Source organism: Pteronotus mesoamericanus, unplaced genomic scaffold (assembly GCF_021234165.1).
Source record: "Pteronotus mesoamericanus isolate MK-2021 breed Mesoamerican mustached bat unplaced genomic scaffold, CSHL_Meso_final scaffold_165, whole genome shotgun sequence".
NCBI classification, from domain to species: Eukaryota; Metazoa; Chordata; class Mammalia; order Chiroptera; family Mormoopidae; genus Pteronotus; species Pteronotus mesoamericanus.
Window position 1 is genome coordinate 3,453,403 of NW_026555307.1, and position 13,532 is coordinate 3,466,934.

General features: G+C 59.5%; 1 protein-coding gene across 1 annotated transcript in view; it reads right to left on the minus strand.

The window, feature by feature from the left end:
* The window catches only part of PIEZO1 (piezo type mechanosensitive ion channel component 1 (Er blood group)), a 63,905-nt gene extending 51,210 nt beyond the window's left edge, over nucleotides 1-12,695 (minus strand). The window contains exon 1 of the mRNA XM_054588953.1: nucleotides 12,635-12,695. The gene's annotated coding sequence lies outside the window, so the exon portion shown is untranslated. The remainder of the gene's footprint in view (nucleotides 1-12,634) is intronic.
* Between the last annotated feature and the right edge of the window lie 837 nt (nucleotides 12,696-13,532).

Sequence of the window (13,532 nt, forward strand, 5' to 3'; positions counted from 1 at the left end):
TGTCCCCCCTTAACTACTTAAAAGGATTTAAATTAGGGGCCTTGCCCTTAACGGGTTATCAGATGTAACTTGTTTGACCAATCTATCAGCAGGGCAAACATCTTATTACTGACCATCTGCTCTTATCATCTGGCAGTGCCCTTCCTCCCCACGCTGCCCTGCCTCCTCCTCAGCGCAGATGGCCACATACGCCTCCTTTCCCTCTCTGTCTCCAAACCTCTCATGCAGGCAGGGCCTCCGACTCTGTCATGTACACTATGTGGGGTTCCCGTCCATACATACCTAATTAAACTTGGTTATTTTCTCTATTTAATCTGTATCATGTTGATTTAATTGTTGGACCAGCTGAAAGAACCTAGGAGTGTAGAGAAGTCTCTCCCTCCCCCTGTGCAGCATGAGACAGAAGTCTGGCTCAGCTGAGGTCCCGAGGGTGCCCCAGTGGGCCCCCACTCTCCAATCGCACACAGAACAGGCCGGGGGCAGAGCAAAGATCCACAGAAGTGACACAGGCAGTGACAATGAGCAGATCAAACACCCAATACTCTGGGGCGGTCCTGGCTGGAGCCTTGGCCCCCCACACAGCTGCCAGAATGACCACCGGCCACATTGGGTCCCGAGGTCCAGCATCTCTGTCTCCGCGGGCTGACCTCTCACATCCATGATGAGAACTGGGCAGAAGTGGCAGAACCCGGGCCCTCAGCATGGTGGCAAGTGAGGAAGCGACTGACGTGCCTATTGCCTGGTGCCTAGGCCAGCCACGTGGGTTGCCCAGCCACTGGCAGGAGCTGCCACTAAGAACATAGTGCAATGAAGAAACAAGCCTCAAGTCGCAAGTAACCAGCCTCTGAAGCGACTGGGGTCCCAGTGCCCTGGTGGCTGGCTCACGCCACAAGGCCCCCTGCCCCTAGGCAGGCCCCAGGCTGGGGGGCGGGGGCAGCGGAGGAAGCAAGCACAGCTCCAGGCTTTCCCCAGGAAAAGGCTCCAGCGACCTGTCACCTCCTCCTCCTCTGAGGGCTGACCTTCAGCAGCTCCCACCCACATCCTTAAAATCACTCTGCGCAAAGGCTGAGCTCCTGAGGCTGCCCTGGCAGAGAAGTGTCACAGGCAGCACTGTCCCCCGACAGGGGCCACTTCATCTCAAAAGCCCTCGGCCCTCCCGCGCAGGGCCCCGCCCCACAGCACTGGGGCAATGCCACACAAATGCTGGCCCCGGCTCCTAGCCCCCGGGGACTCTGGAAGTGTCTCCCAGGCTCTGGAATGTGATGCAGCCTGTCCAGCCCAGAAGCTTCTCCAGCCTCCTCTGGCGACAGCAATTAATCACTCCTCCATCACTCCACCCTGGAGGGTCAGGGGGTCTCCTCCTCGTGGGTCTTCCTGATGCAGAGCAGGCCTCCAAAGGAGCGCATCTCCCTCTGGTCCTTGCAAATAACTTTTGGCTTCCAGCCCTCATCCCTTGCTCTCCAGGACAGGGGCCTGAGGAGGAGGAGGAGGGGACAAGAGCAGACAGCACGGCGGTCCAACAGCTGAGAGCTGAGAGGGACGCCCAAACGGGGAACCATGGGAAGCGCGCTTTACCCACCCGGTTTGGGGGCACGGGAGGAGATGGGGTGGGGAGCAGAGGGGCCTTGCTCTGAGAGAAGGGGTGAGTGGGTGGAAGTCAGGCGGGAGGCCAGACTCCGCTGAGTGGAGCAGACTCCCTCCATGTGTGGTCTCCCGAAGGCCTAGGTTTTGTTTATTCAGTATAAGCCAGGCCTCACTCTGGAAGGATTGAGACAGCGGCCCTCTCCCCTCCGAGCCCCAACTGGAGTGTCTCCACCTGCAACCACAGGAGTGCAAAGCAACAAGGGCAAGAGTCTGACAGGGCAGCGGGATGGTAAGTGGGCACCGCGCCTCCGTGGGAGGGAAGAGAGCTCAGTGTCCCTCGGCTTCCTCAGGCAGAGGACCCACGGACAGAGGGACCTTAGGCGCACCACCCACCCTCCAGATCCAGACCCATGTAGAGTGACCCCCAGGCCAGACAACGCCCTAGGCTTTGCTTCTGTGCTAGCCTCATCCTCATGAGGTCACTTATGTGCCCATTTGCCAGGATGAGAAAGCAGGCAGGAGAGGTTGTTGCCAAGGTCACAGAGCAAACAAGCTCAGGTGCTGGACCACACAGCCAGCCCCTGGAAAAAAGGGGGCTGCTGTCCTGAAGGTGCCCTCAACCTCCACTCCTGGGCTCACAGGAGGCCCCAAGCCACTGTCCCTGGCTCACCTACACCCGCTGCAAGCCCCCGACATCCCTCCAGCACTGACAAACCCCTGCTCCTGATCTTGGGAGATTAGGGCACAGCCGGGCCCCCTTCCCCCTGCTGGGGAGGTCTGCACTTGCTGATAGGCCTGGCACACAGCTCCCACAGCGAGACAGGAAGTGTCTCCAGGCAGGACCTCCAGAGCCAGTGGAGCTGGTTTGAACATCAGAAAGCACAGCCTCAAGCAATGAGCCTATCACAGTCCCTGCCTATGTCCCACAGCCACCCCCACTGGGCCTGACAAAGCCACAATAACATCAGCAAGGACAGGAGCGTGCCCAAGGGGAGCCACCAAGACCCCGAGGGGTGAGAAAGCCCCATTCAGGCACTGGTCTCTGGGAAGCAGGTGGGTGCCTCTCCGCACAAAGTGGAGGAGAAACAGTTGTGAGTATTTGCTGTGTCACTGGGTCCTGGGAGGACAGAAGAGGAAGCAGGAGTCACAGTGCTGACCCCAAGGAGGTGTGGCTGTCCTGGACAAGGACAGGCCCCCAACAGTCACATGGCAGCTCCTCTACTAGGGAGATGCTGGGGGGTGCCAGGGCTGCACAGAGCTCCCCAGGGCATCAAACAGGACAGGACACCCAGGGCCAGGTGGGGGCATACTTGCCAAGCAGCCGGGCACAGTGTCTACTGGGCGTTTTTCCTGAGGGGAAACAGTGAGAAGGAAGAACGACCAGCACACAAAGACGGCCACCGCGCCACTGGGAACCAGAACCACAGGGAATGGTGGGCCAGGCGGCCCAGGCCATCATTTTGCAGAGACTAGAAGGAACCCACTTCATCCAACAGGTGGCCCAGGGGAGGCCACGCTTAAGATATCGAAGCAAGAGCCCCAGCCATGCCCACGACACCCAGGACACGGACGGGTGCGGGAGGGATAGTCCCACAGACAGCCAAACAAAGACCCTGGGAGGGGGCCTCAGAGCCGAGGGTGAGGGGCGAACAGAGGGCACAGGCGAAGGCAGGAAGCAGGAGGCTCCGGAGGGGATTGGCCCCGCCATAGCGGCGGGCCAACCCGTCAGGAAGCGCTGAGAGAGGCCCCGTGCCAGGCGCCCAGCCACAGCTGCCCTCACAGCGTCCCGGTATGGGAAGCTGGCCATCTAAGCAAAGCACGCGACGAGCCATCAGGACTTCCAATTAAAACACCCGCTCTTAAAAAGACACCATTCAGTCCTGGCTGGTGTGGCAGAAAATGATTAGAGTCAGTAAGCCACAGGTAGGGAAAACATGAGATTGGCCAAAAGCAGATTTACAGTTGTCCATATAGAAAATAATACAATAAACCGTGTTTCGAGTACTCACAACTGTAGACCTACTTTTGCCTCACTCTATATTTGCAGCATATAGCTGGTAAAGACCTAAAATCTAGAACCCATAAATAACTCCCTTGGGTCAGACATAAAAAGACAAACAGTAAATTTTTAAAAGTGGGTGAAAGACTTCCACACATATCACAAAAGATACCAAAGGTAATTAACATCAGGGTGATAAAGATTAAAGATACTACCTCACCCTACAAACCAGCTAAAATCACTGGCCACAGCACCACGTGTCTATGTGGGAGTGGAAACAATGTAACCTGGAGAACTAGGCAACCCAATGCCCGGAGTGTAGGCATGACTGAAATTCAGCGTGTGTCCGCAGAGGGAGGCTCACAACTAGCAGCCTTGCCCATCATCGCCAACCCAGAACAAGAGCGCGGAGAGATGCGGCACGTATGGCAGGAACACTACCGAGTACTCAAAAAGAAGGCGCCGCCAACAGCCTGGAGCAACTGCAGGAACTCTGCACTGAGCAAAGTCACCAGACACAGAAGACCACAGCCCTGGTGGTCCCTGGGGCATGAACCCCAAATACAGGCAAAACTGACGTAGGGTAGCACAAGTCAGAGAGTCATGGGGGAAGAGCACCAGAGGGCACGGGGGCAGAAGTGACCTCTGTCTTATTTGGGGAAGTGGTTTTATGAATGTACTCAACTGTCAAAACTCAGCAAACAGAACACTCAGGATCTGGGTGCTTTAATGTGTGTTCATGCTATCTTGGCTAAAAACACAATGCACGGTTTAAGTGCTGTCCCCCATAAGCGACTATGTCAGGACCCCCAAAGCTTAAAGCAGGATCTGGCTTCACACAGCCCCCAAGCACATTGGCCAAGGGAATAGAGGTGGCAGAAGGCAGCAGAGCACCCCAGTGTCTGGAAAGAAGGAGGGGCAGCCACAGGAAGATGGCGGCAAAGGGAACGACTGAGAGGGCCCCAGGACAAGAACACGCTCAGGGCGTTGAGGGGGCAAGGCAGAAGCTGGGGTGTTTGTAAGGGATGAGACACAGCCAGAGGACGGAACTGCGGAGTCGCCCAATACACGGACAGGGACCAGGGCTCCCTGAGAAGCAGGGGTGTCACGGCAAGAAGCCTGGCTCTGGGGACAGGCAGACCTGGTGGCAACTACCATCTACATCCAAGACATCACCCCCACGTCCTCATCCACGAGATGGGGTCACTGCCTCCCACCTGATAGGAGAAATGAGCATGCTCGCTGACTGCAGAGTGCCGGTACCAGCAGCAGGCGCGGGGCTGGGGACTCTGAGGGGAGACTAGAAGATCGGGGCTGTGTGCCCGGCTCGGGAGCGGGGCTCTCATGCAGGCAGGGGGCAGTCCTCAGGGCTTTACGTGGAGGAGCTGCTGCTCAGGTATCACAGGAAGGCCATTTGGGATGAATCTGGATACGGATACGGAGCCGGAGCCTGGGGCGGGGAGAGCAGAGAGGCCGCTATGTGTGTCCCAGCCTGGGGTGTGATGGCCGCGGATGCGAACGGAGGTTGCAGAAGAGGGCAGGAGACAAATGGCACTGAGTTAGAGAAACAGCGCGGAGGTTTGCGCCCGAGAGGCCTGTCCGCTGGAGGAGGCAGCTCGACAACCTCGGGGCTGAGAGAGAGAGCGAGGTCAGGTACAGGCCGCCCACACGGCAGGTGGAGACCAAGGGCAGGGGGTTCAGGAGGGCTGGGGAGCTGCTGCACTGCGACCACCTCACGGAAAGGCACCCAGCCCACCAGGTCCCAACTGTACTTGGACTGTAAGTTGCCAGGGCACACGCACACCTGCGGGCAGACCTCAGGCAGTTTGGGAGACCTGCTCCTTTGGGAAACAGCAGAAGAGCACACCACCCCCGGAGGGGAGAGAGACACACACACACAGTACAAGCCTGGCGCTCAGGAGCTCCGCATAGCTACTGGGGTGCCGTGGTCCTTACTATCCTGAGCCATCGGGAAAGGAAAAGGAAAGATAAACAGCTTAGGTAAGAGTAGTGAATGGATGATTTCGTTTCCCTTTTAAAAACTCCTTTCAGGTTATTATGATGGATGTGCTGTTTTAATGGTGTTTTAACCACAAACAGAAATCAGGTGAACGGGAGGGAGGAGGGAGAGAGATCGCAGTAATGCCTGCACAGGGGCAGAACTGGGCCCGCCCGGGGGAGGGGCTGGGGTGTGATGGGGGTCCCAGCCAAGAGGCCACAGGCGCTGACGGTTCCAAGTGAGACCCAGGCCTGAGGCCAGTGAGTGGGACCCCCACTCAGAGGGCCCCCCAGCAGGGCACACCTGGTCCTCTCCTGCTCTGCCCCCAGTCCTGGCCACAGTCATAAGCCTTTGGTTGCTCCTGGAGGCCTGAGGAATTCATTTATGTGACAGTTTTATTATTTTGTTCCCCTCAGAGGATACAGAGGAAGGCCTTTCAAGGGCAGGGAGGCGAGGAGAGCTGAGGAGGGAAGGGCCTGGCTGGCGCACCTGGGCGCTGCTGGGTCTGAGCTGAGCTGGGAGCAGCCTGGACGGGCCTGAGGAGGCATGTCCTGCCCCAGCCTCCGCTTGCTGCTCCCTGCGTGGGACAGCAGCTCCCCACCTGGTGGCTCGTGGACCTGGGACGGAGGCCTGGCACCCTGGGCCCCTGCCTGCTCTGCAGGGCCGGGCTGGTTCTTGGGCCCGTCTCAGATGTCCATTCACTGGCAGAGGAAACCACAGGAGGCGGCCGAGGCGGCCACAGTCCCTCTTTAGCCTGAACCCAAGGAAGGAGAAGTGGCCTCGTCTATATATACTTACGGAGAAAACAGTGTACAGAGAGAAGCCTGGTAAACAGCTGGCCCGTTAGAGGGAACCTAAAAATACTCCCTATAATTATGTTATTAAAACACACCAGAAAAATGGACCCACCCCACTGAGCAAAGGCCCCCAGACGCCTGCAGGGAAGCAGGAGGCCACGCACGTCAGCCTGAAGGCGCCCTGGCGTCACCCGGGCACTGCTCTGGGCTCGGGCGCTGCCCTGATTTGCTCCCAGCCGGCTCTCACCAACCCCTGAAGGGCAGGCCGCCCCCGGGCCCACCAAGCTGCCCAGTCTCAGCCTGCGGCCACTCGTCTACCAAGTGGGAAGCTCCCAGCCCCATTCCCACCCCCGAGAAACACACAGGAGCCAAAGGGGGCACGGCTGTGATTTCAAAGGCCTGAGAGCAACCTCAGCTCCGAAGAGCAGGGGAGCACAGCGACTGCGGGTGCCCGCCTGGGAGGACAGAGGGGGAGCCAAGTCACGGGGCCGTGGGCAGAAAGGCCCGTGCCCTGGCGACAGAGCGGACAGGCCTGGACAACGGGCTCCCACGGGGCCCATGGGGCACGGGCCAGCGGCCAGCCTCCTTCCAAGAGTGGGCGAGGGGGCAACCGGCCTAGAGGGTTAAAAAGGGGACTTCATTTTATCAGATTTAAAATTTTATTATTTTATGAAAAGCATTTATACATTACTTATGTAATTAAAACTAAATTTAAAAAAAAATCAAAACTGGGGGTAGAGGATCAAGTCTCGGGTCTTTCTGGCCCCAAATATCTACTCGGCTTACCAGCCCTTCTCCTGTCCCCCCTGCACCTGGCCACCACCAGAGAATGTGAGCCTAGAAAAAAATGCACCCCCCACAACACCCCCATAATCCACCAGGCTACCCACTTGGCTGCTTCCAGAGACAGAGGGCCTGACCGTGGCGGGGCCTGCCCTGGTCTGGGGTGCTGGAGCTGCTGTCCCGCCTGGCTGCCAATTTCTCTCCCTCCAGCAGACTGGCCTAGCCTGGTGCTCACCTGACCCCCTGCCCTGCCTGCCTGGACCTTGTTATGTATGGCAGTCTTTGGGGACCCTGTCTTAGGTGGCATTAGCCGGGGAACCTGTCTTGTGAGGCTTATTTGTTACACTGTGTTTCTCGCCCATCTGTGCTCGGCACATCACTGCAAGAATAAACACAACACAGGCACTTACAGAACCAAAGTGCCAGGGGCCGGGGGACCCCAGCCCTTCTTTTGCAGCCAAGGAAACCACAGCTTGGTTAGAAAGGGAGAAGGATGCGCTCTAGCCCCTCCCACGGCCACCACCATTGGCCCTGAACCAGAACTTAGGCCCCGGGCTTCTGCCCAGAGCTCAGTCCCTTGAGACCTAGATGAGAGAAGGCTTGAATTAATCTGGGAAAAACTCAAGGAAAGGTTCCGTGTGATCTCACAGGAATCTGTGTGGTGGGTGTAGTGCATGCTGGCCGAGGGCCCGGCTGCAGACACCGAGGTCCTTGGCCGGCCCTGGACACCTCACTTCCCCTTTCCTGCGATCTGCCTGCTCCTGGGCAGGGGCAGCCCCGTGTGCACGGACCCCAGTGGTGGGCAGCGCCTCCCATTCTGCTCCCTGGAGGCCCAGCCTGGCCACGGACCTCCAGCACGTGGGCCCCGCGTGCTGGCACGTGTGGGAAAGCGCTCTGATGCTCCTGGCCCACCGGGACTGTGAACGGGGCTGCCCTGCCTCTGCTGGCACCCAGAGCCCCACAGCCCAACAGCTCAGAGGCCTGGCCGCAGCCTCCCAACTTTTACTGTCTTGTTTCCGGGCGAGGGAACTGGGGCCTGAAGAGAGGGGTAAGGGCCTGGCCAGTTCAGAGCAGGGCAGAGGCTGCTGTGGCCCACGAACCCCTCCAGCAGAGCCAGCTGAGCTGCCCCCATCTCTCCTGTCCCCTCCCATCCCCCTTCTGTTCCCTCCCTCTCTGTCCCCAGGACCTTCCCCCCTAGGGTCTCCCGCAGGTGATATCCTGCCAGCAGGTATAGGACTCACCTGCCCCAGGAAGGAAAAGATTTCATCCCCAGCTTCCCCACTTCCTACCTGTGTGATCTTGGGTGAGTGAAATAACTGCCCCAACAGCCAGGTTCCTCATCCAGAAAACAGACTAACTTGGAGGAGTTCAAAGGTCAAGAGTGTAGAGTAGGTGGTCCTGCCCCCGCCCCATCCACCTCTCCCGCAGACTCGGGCTGAGGGGGACAGGGAGCGGGGGCCAGGGCTGCCGGCCGCACTGCACCCCTTGAGGAAAAGCGTGAGGCAGGCACTCCCTAAGGGTCACTGCCCAGCAGACATGCGCTGCCTCGCCACCTGCTTCAGGATGCTTGCTCCTTACCACGACAAAGGACCAGAATGCTTCGGCAACCAGAAGAGGGAACTCTACATTCAAAAAGTTTATATATTTCTAAAATAGATAACAAAGAAAAGCCCCACATTTTGTTAAATTCAAAAGAAAAGGGGATTTCTGAGGACCAGAGTGGTCAAGAGTGGCTTCCTGTAAGAGGAGGATACACTAGACCCTGAAGACTGCGGAGGCAGGCGTGGAGACATCCACGACCCCTCCAGTGGGCTGGGCCCTCTCCCACCCCCACAGAAAGCAGCCCCCTGCGCCTGTGCTCAGGGCAGGGGAGTCGAGAAAGCCTGCCCTCCGTCTCCATCTTTGGGCACTGAAAGCAAATGCAGTGCCCCGTCAGAACAGGGGAGGCAACGCCCAGGAAGCAGCCTGTGGGGCCAGGATCCGGGACTAGGCACTCCTCCCACCTCCAGGGACAATACTTCCTCTGTACGACCCTTCCCGGCGGGGCCCTGGGCTCTCCGAGCCCTGGCTACCAGCAGGATGACGGCCTGCAGAGGACCACAAGTGACCCATCCTCAGCTCCTGGGTGGACCCTGGCCCCTCCCCAAAAGCACACGCACACGCACACGCACCGCTCAGTGCTGTCAACCAGGCACCTTAGTCCTGCTAACTCATTCAGTCCTCCTGGGGGCCAGCAGAAGGCAGCGTCTCTCCCTTAGGGTCACAGAGGGAAGCAGCTCCACGGCCGCTCAGTTTGGGTGCTTTCCTTCCTGGTGGCACCGCAGAGCATGGCCGCTGGATGGGACTGACCCGGGATCTGTGCCGCTCTGAGATCCGGGCACAGAGCCACCCCTAAGGGGTTACCGGGCAAATGAATTCCCAGACTGAACTGCTAACAGGGTTCCGAGGCCCACGCCTCATTTTCTCGTTGCTGAGAGAGAAGACCACGTCCTGCCCGGGTGCGGAGATAGTGATGCGGAGAACACTATGAAAAGGAGGAAGTGTTCCATTCTAAAGGGCAACCCTTCTCAGTGACAATCAGTCTGGTGCAAGCGACGCCCCCGTGTGTGGTGGGCGTGCCTTCCAGGCGGGAGGCCCCGTTCTACAGAAGCCATGCACTGCCCTACCAGTTCTGCCTTCTAACCACCCCTCTTTCAGCTCCCAGGTTTCCGGCTGCCCGATAAGGTCCAGAGTCAGGAGGTGTGGCCTGTTCTATGGGAATCACAAAACGTCCTGCCCTGACATCTCTCTAGAAGTTTCCAGCTTTGGGTCCTGACCCTCCAGGGCTCCAGGGACAACAGGCAAGCCACCTGAGGCCTCCACCTTCCCCACAGGAGTCAGGGAGTCTGTCATGACCGTGAGGCTGGGCTGGGCTTTTCGGGCAGTAAGCCTGTGCCACACGGGGAGTGGTGTGGGGGCAAGGGGCACCCCAGGATGACTCAAACCCTCCCCTTGACTGCCGCCAGAGCCAGCACGCGGCACAAGTCTGACTAATATGCTCTGAAGGCCTTACCAGCACCCACCTCTCACTTCCAAAACTGAAGAAATAGCCGTTTCCAGCCAGAGCTTGTCAGAGAGGAGGCGAGGGGCTCGGGAGACAACAGAGGGAACATTCCACCTCCAGCCGGGTAGCACGGCCTTGATATCAGCAGGGGAGCCAGCGGGTCCCGAGGGACGGGAGCGGCCCACACTCTGGACAGAGAGTCTCAGGTATCACCTGTCAGGCCGGCTCAACATTACCCTCCCTCAGAGCTTGAGAAAAAATACCGGAGCCCAAGCGCCACAGCCAGGCACAGGATCGGTGTGGGGCATGGCCTGGGCTTCAGGGCTTTTTTCTTTTTTTAACTAACAGACTTAGTTTTGGGGGCAGTTAGGTTTATAGAAAAACTGAACAACAAGTACAGAGAATTAGTCATCAGGTTTTCCAGGTGACTCCAATGTAACCCAGGTGGAAACCCTGAGCTTAGGGCCACCTCCACACCCAGGGACAAGAGAACTCTCCCGGTCACCATGTGAGGAGCCCTGAGACCCAGAAAAGAACCCAGGACCCCTACCTAATTCTAGGTTAACAAACTCTGGGCCCTGGGCCAAAATCTGGCTCCACCACTTGTTTTGGCAGAGCCCACAGCTAGGAGTGGTTTTTACATTTTTTAATGGTTGGAAAAATATCCAAACATTTCATGATGTGAAAATATTTACTATCTGGCCCATTGCAGAAAGTTTGCTGACCCTGTGTAAGGAGACTCCACCATTTCAGGGATGTTCGCCCTTCAGCCCCCTGCAGGCCTAAGCCATTTGATTCTCTCCCTATCTCGATGGGTCAGGCCAAGGAGGCTACAGGTGCACTGTGGGCAGGACAGGTGAGCCTGCGCCCCTGAGAAGCTTGCCTGTGCCCCCTCCCCCTCATGGCACCAGCTCCTCAGCCAGCCTCTCGCGGGGCCTACCCTGCCCGTCTCTCCCCTTGGGCTCTCCAGAGGCGGCGCACACAGCTGAGTGACCTGCACACTCCCATGCACCTCCCAGGCTGTCCTGTCCACACAAGGGAGGACTCAAACCTTCTTCTCTGACCTCAATGTTTTCTTTGATTCCTGTCTTGAAAAATTTCCCGAGTTTCACCACTTTTCTCTGCTACAAATCAAAACACAGTCTGTCTAGAGCCAAAGTGCAGGCTGCTGTGGATCTCCCACATTCCTGGCCCCCCTGGGAGCCTGCCCCTGCCTATAACAGAAGCTGGCAGAGGCCGACCTGGAGTGTGTTAGGAGGCTCTGGAAAGGCTTTCAGAATAAAAACGCCCCCAGCCACCATAGCCTGACAGGTTTTCACCCAACAAACAGACGTTTGCACCCAAGGCAGGCCTTTCCATGGTTCCGTGAATTAATTTAATCAGAGTACTTTCCAGGTCACACTCAGTAGAGGTGGCCCCACGTGGAGGGAGCTGCGGGCAGAGTGAAGGGTGGAATGAGCTTCTGGGCCCTGTGCCCTGGGCACAGTGGAGGCAGGGGGTGCAGAGGGAGCGGCGGTACAGCTCCGAAAACCGCCAGCCCTGCTTTCTGGGAGGGGAAACACTGATGGCAGCGTCGGGTACCCTCTGCTCTGATACCCAGGCCGAAGGCTCCTGGAAGGTGTGCCCGCTCCCGGCCCAGGGCCCAGCTGCCTAAGCCCCTACCGCAGCACTAGACAGCGCGATGGAGTAAGCCAGGGCACCGAGAGGGGAAGGGCAGGGAGGAACCCGAACTATTTTTTCCAAGGCATGGGGCCTGCCCTAGTCCGGCGGGGCGTGGGGACGAGCAGGGAAGAGTGGGAGGGCCGCGCCCAGGGCACAGACGTTAGTTCTGCTCCGGAGGCTCCAGATTAAACAGCTCCAGGCAGGAAGCCCGCCTTCTCCCACATTGGTCAGGAAGTCCTGATGCAAGTTTGCACTTTTTTTTTTCTTTCTTTCTTTCTTTCTTTTTCTTTCTTTCTTTTTTTTTTTTTTTTTTTGTTAACATGAAATAGAAAAAGATTTGTGTCCCCCTCACCAGCTCTTCAGCCGGTCCCACGGGGACATACAACTCCCTCGCAGAGGCCCTTCTCCCGGGCGCCCGGGCGGAGGCACCAGCCGCGCTCTCCCGGGGCGCTCGCGGGGCCTCACCGTGGCCACCCGGTTGCCACCTCTCCACCACCCTCCCGCCGCCCTTCCAGCCCAACGCTTGGACAGGGGTCCTGCCGAGACCGCCCTCGCCGCCCTCGCCGCCCCGGTCCCCGGCGGCCCCGGCGCTCTCATGCTTCTGGAATGAGGGCACCGAGGGCCACGCGTCCTGGGGAATCTCCGCGCCCGCCCGGCCACGGCCCCGGCCCCAGCCCCAGCCGGCCAGGCTTGCGGAGGGGCCGGGAAGTGGGGAGAGGGGTACAGCCGAGTCCAAGCTCAGAGCTCGCCGCGCCTGCGCTACTCACCGGCCAAGAGCGCGAAAGGCAACAGCAGCCAGTAGAGCACCGCGCCGAGCACGTGCGGCTCCATGCCCGGGGAACCCGCGGGGTGGGTCCGGGGTTGCTGGGCCGCCGCGGCGCTAAGGGGCGGTGCGGGGCATCCGGCTTTGGCGCGCCATGGTGCTCAAGGCGGGGCCGCGGCTAGGACCCCTGTCTTGTCGGCGGGGACCCAAGCGCCTCCGCTCGCTCTTCCTTGGTCGGGGCCCGCGTCCACTCCGGGGACAGCCCTGCTCCGCGCAGTGCGCGCAGAGCGCGGCTATCGGCGGCCCTTAGAGACTCGGCAGAGCCGGACTGCGGCTCGGCGGCTGCCTCCCGCCCTCGCCGCCCGCGGGCCTTTATAAGCTCGGCCCCCGCCCGCTTGCCCGCCCTCCGCAGCGTGCCCGCCTCCGCGCTGCCTCGACGACCCGGAGCTCCCGACACCCCTCCTGCCCCACGCGGCCGCACCACCCGCCAGCCCTCCGGGCTGGGGCTGGCAAGAGTGACCCGAGACCCCCACCCCCTCAGTAGCCTTGGCGCTGCCCCTCGGGGTGCACGGGGCGGCGGGCAGGGGGCGCTTCTCCCTTACGGACGGAGCCGGAGCGCTAAAGAAACGCTCCCTAGTGCCTGGCTACCCGGGCAGCACCCCACGCGCGACGGCGTCCTGCGCGGCCCGAGAGACTTTCGCTTTGCTGCTGCACAGGTGAGGAAGCAGCGCCCCCTAGGGACCTTGGGCCGGCTCGGAACCCTAGACCAGAGGACCAGCACCCGGCCAGGCTGGGGGTCGAGCGCGAGGACCGTCAGCAGACCGGCTGTGGACCGCCTGCGGCAGCTTCCAGCTACGCCCGCTGCCACCACCAGCTGTGTGTTCCTCATTTTGCAATAAGGC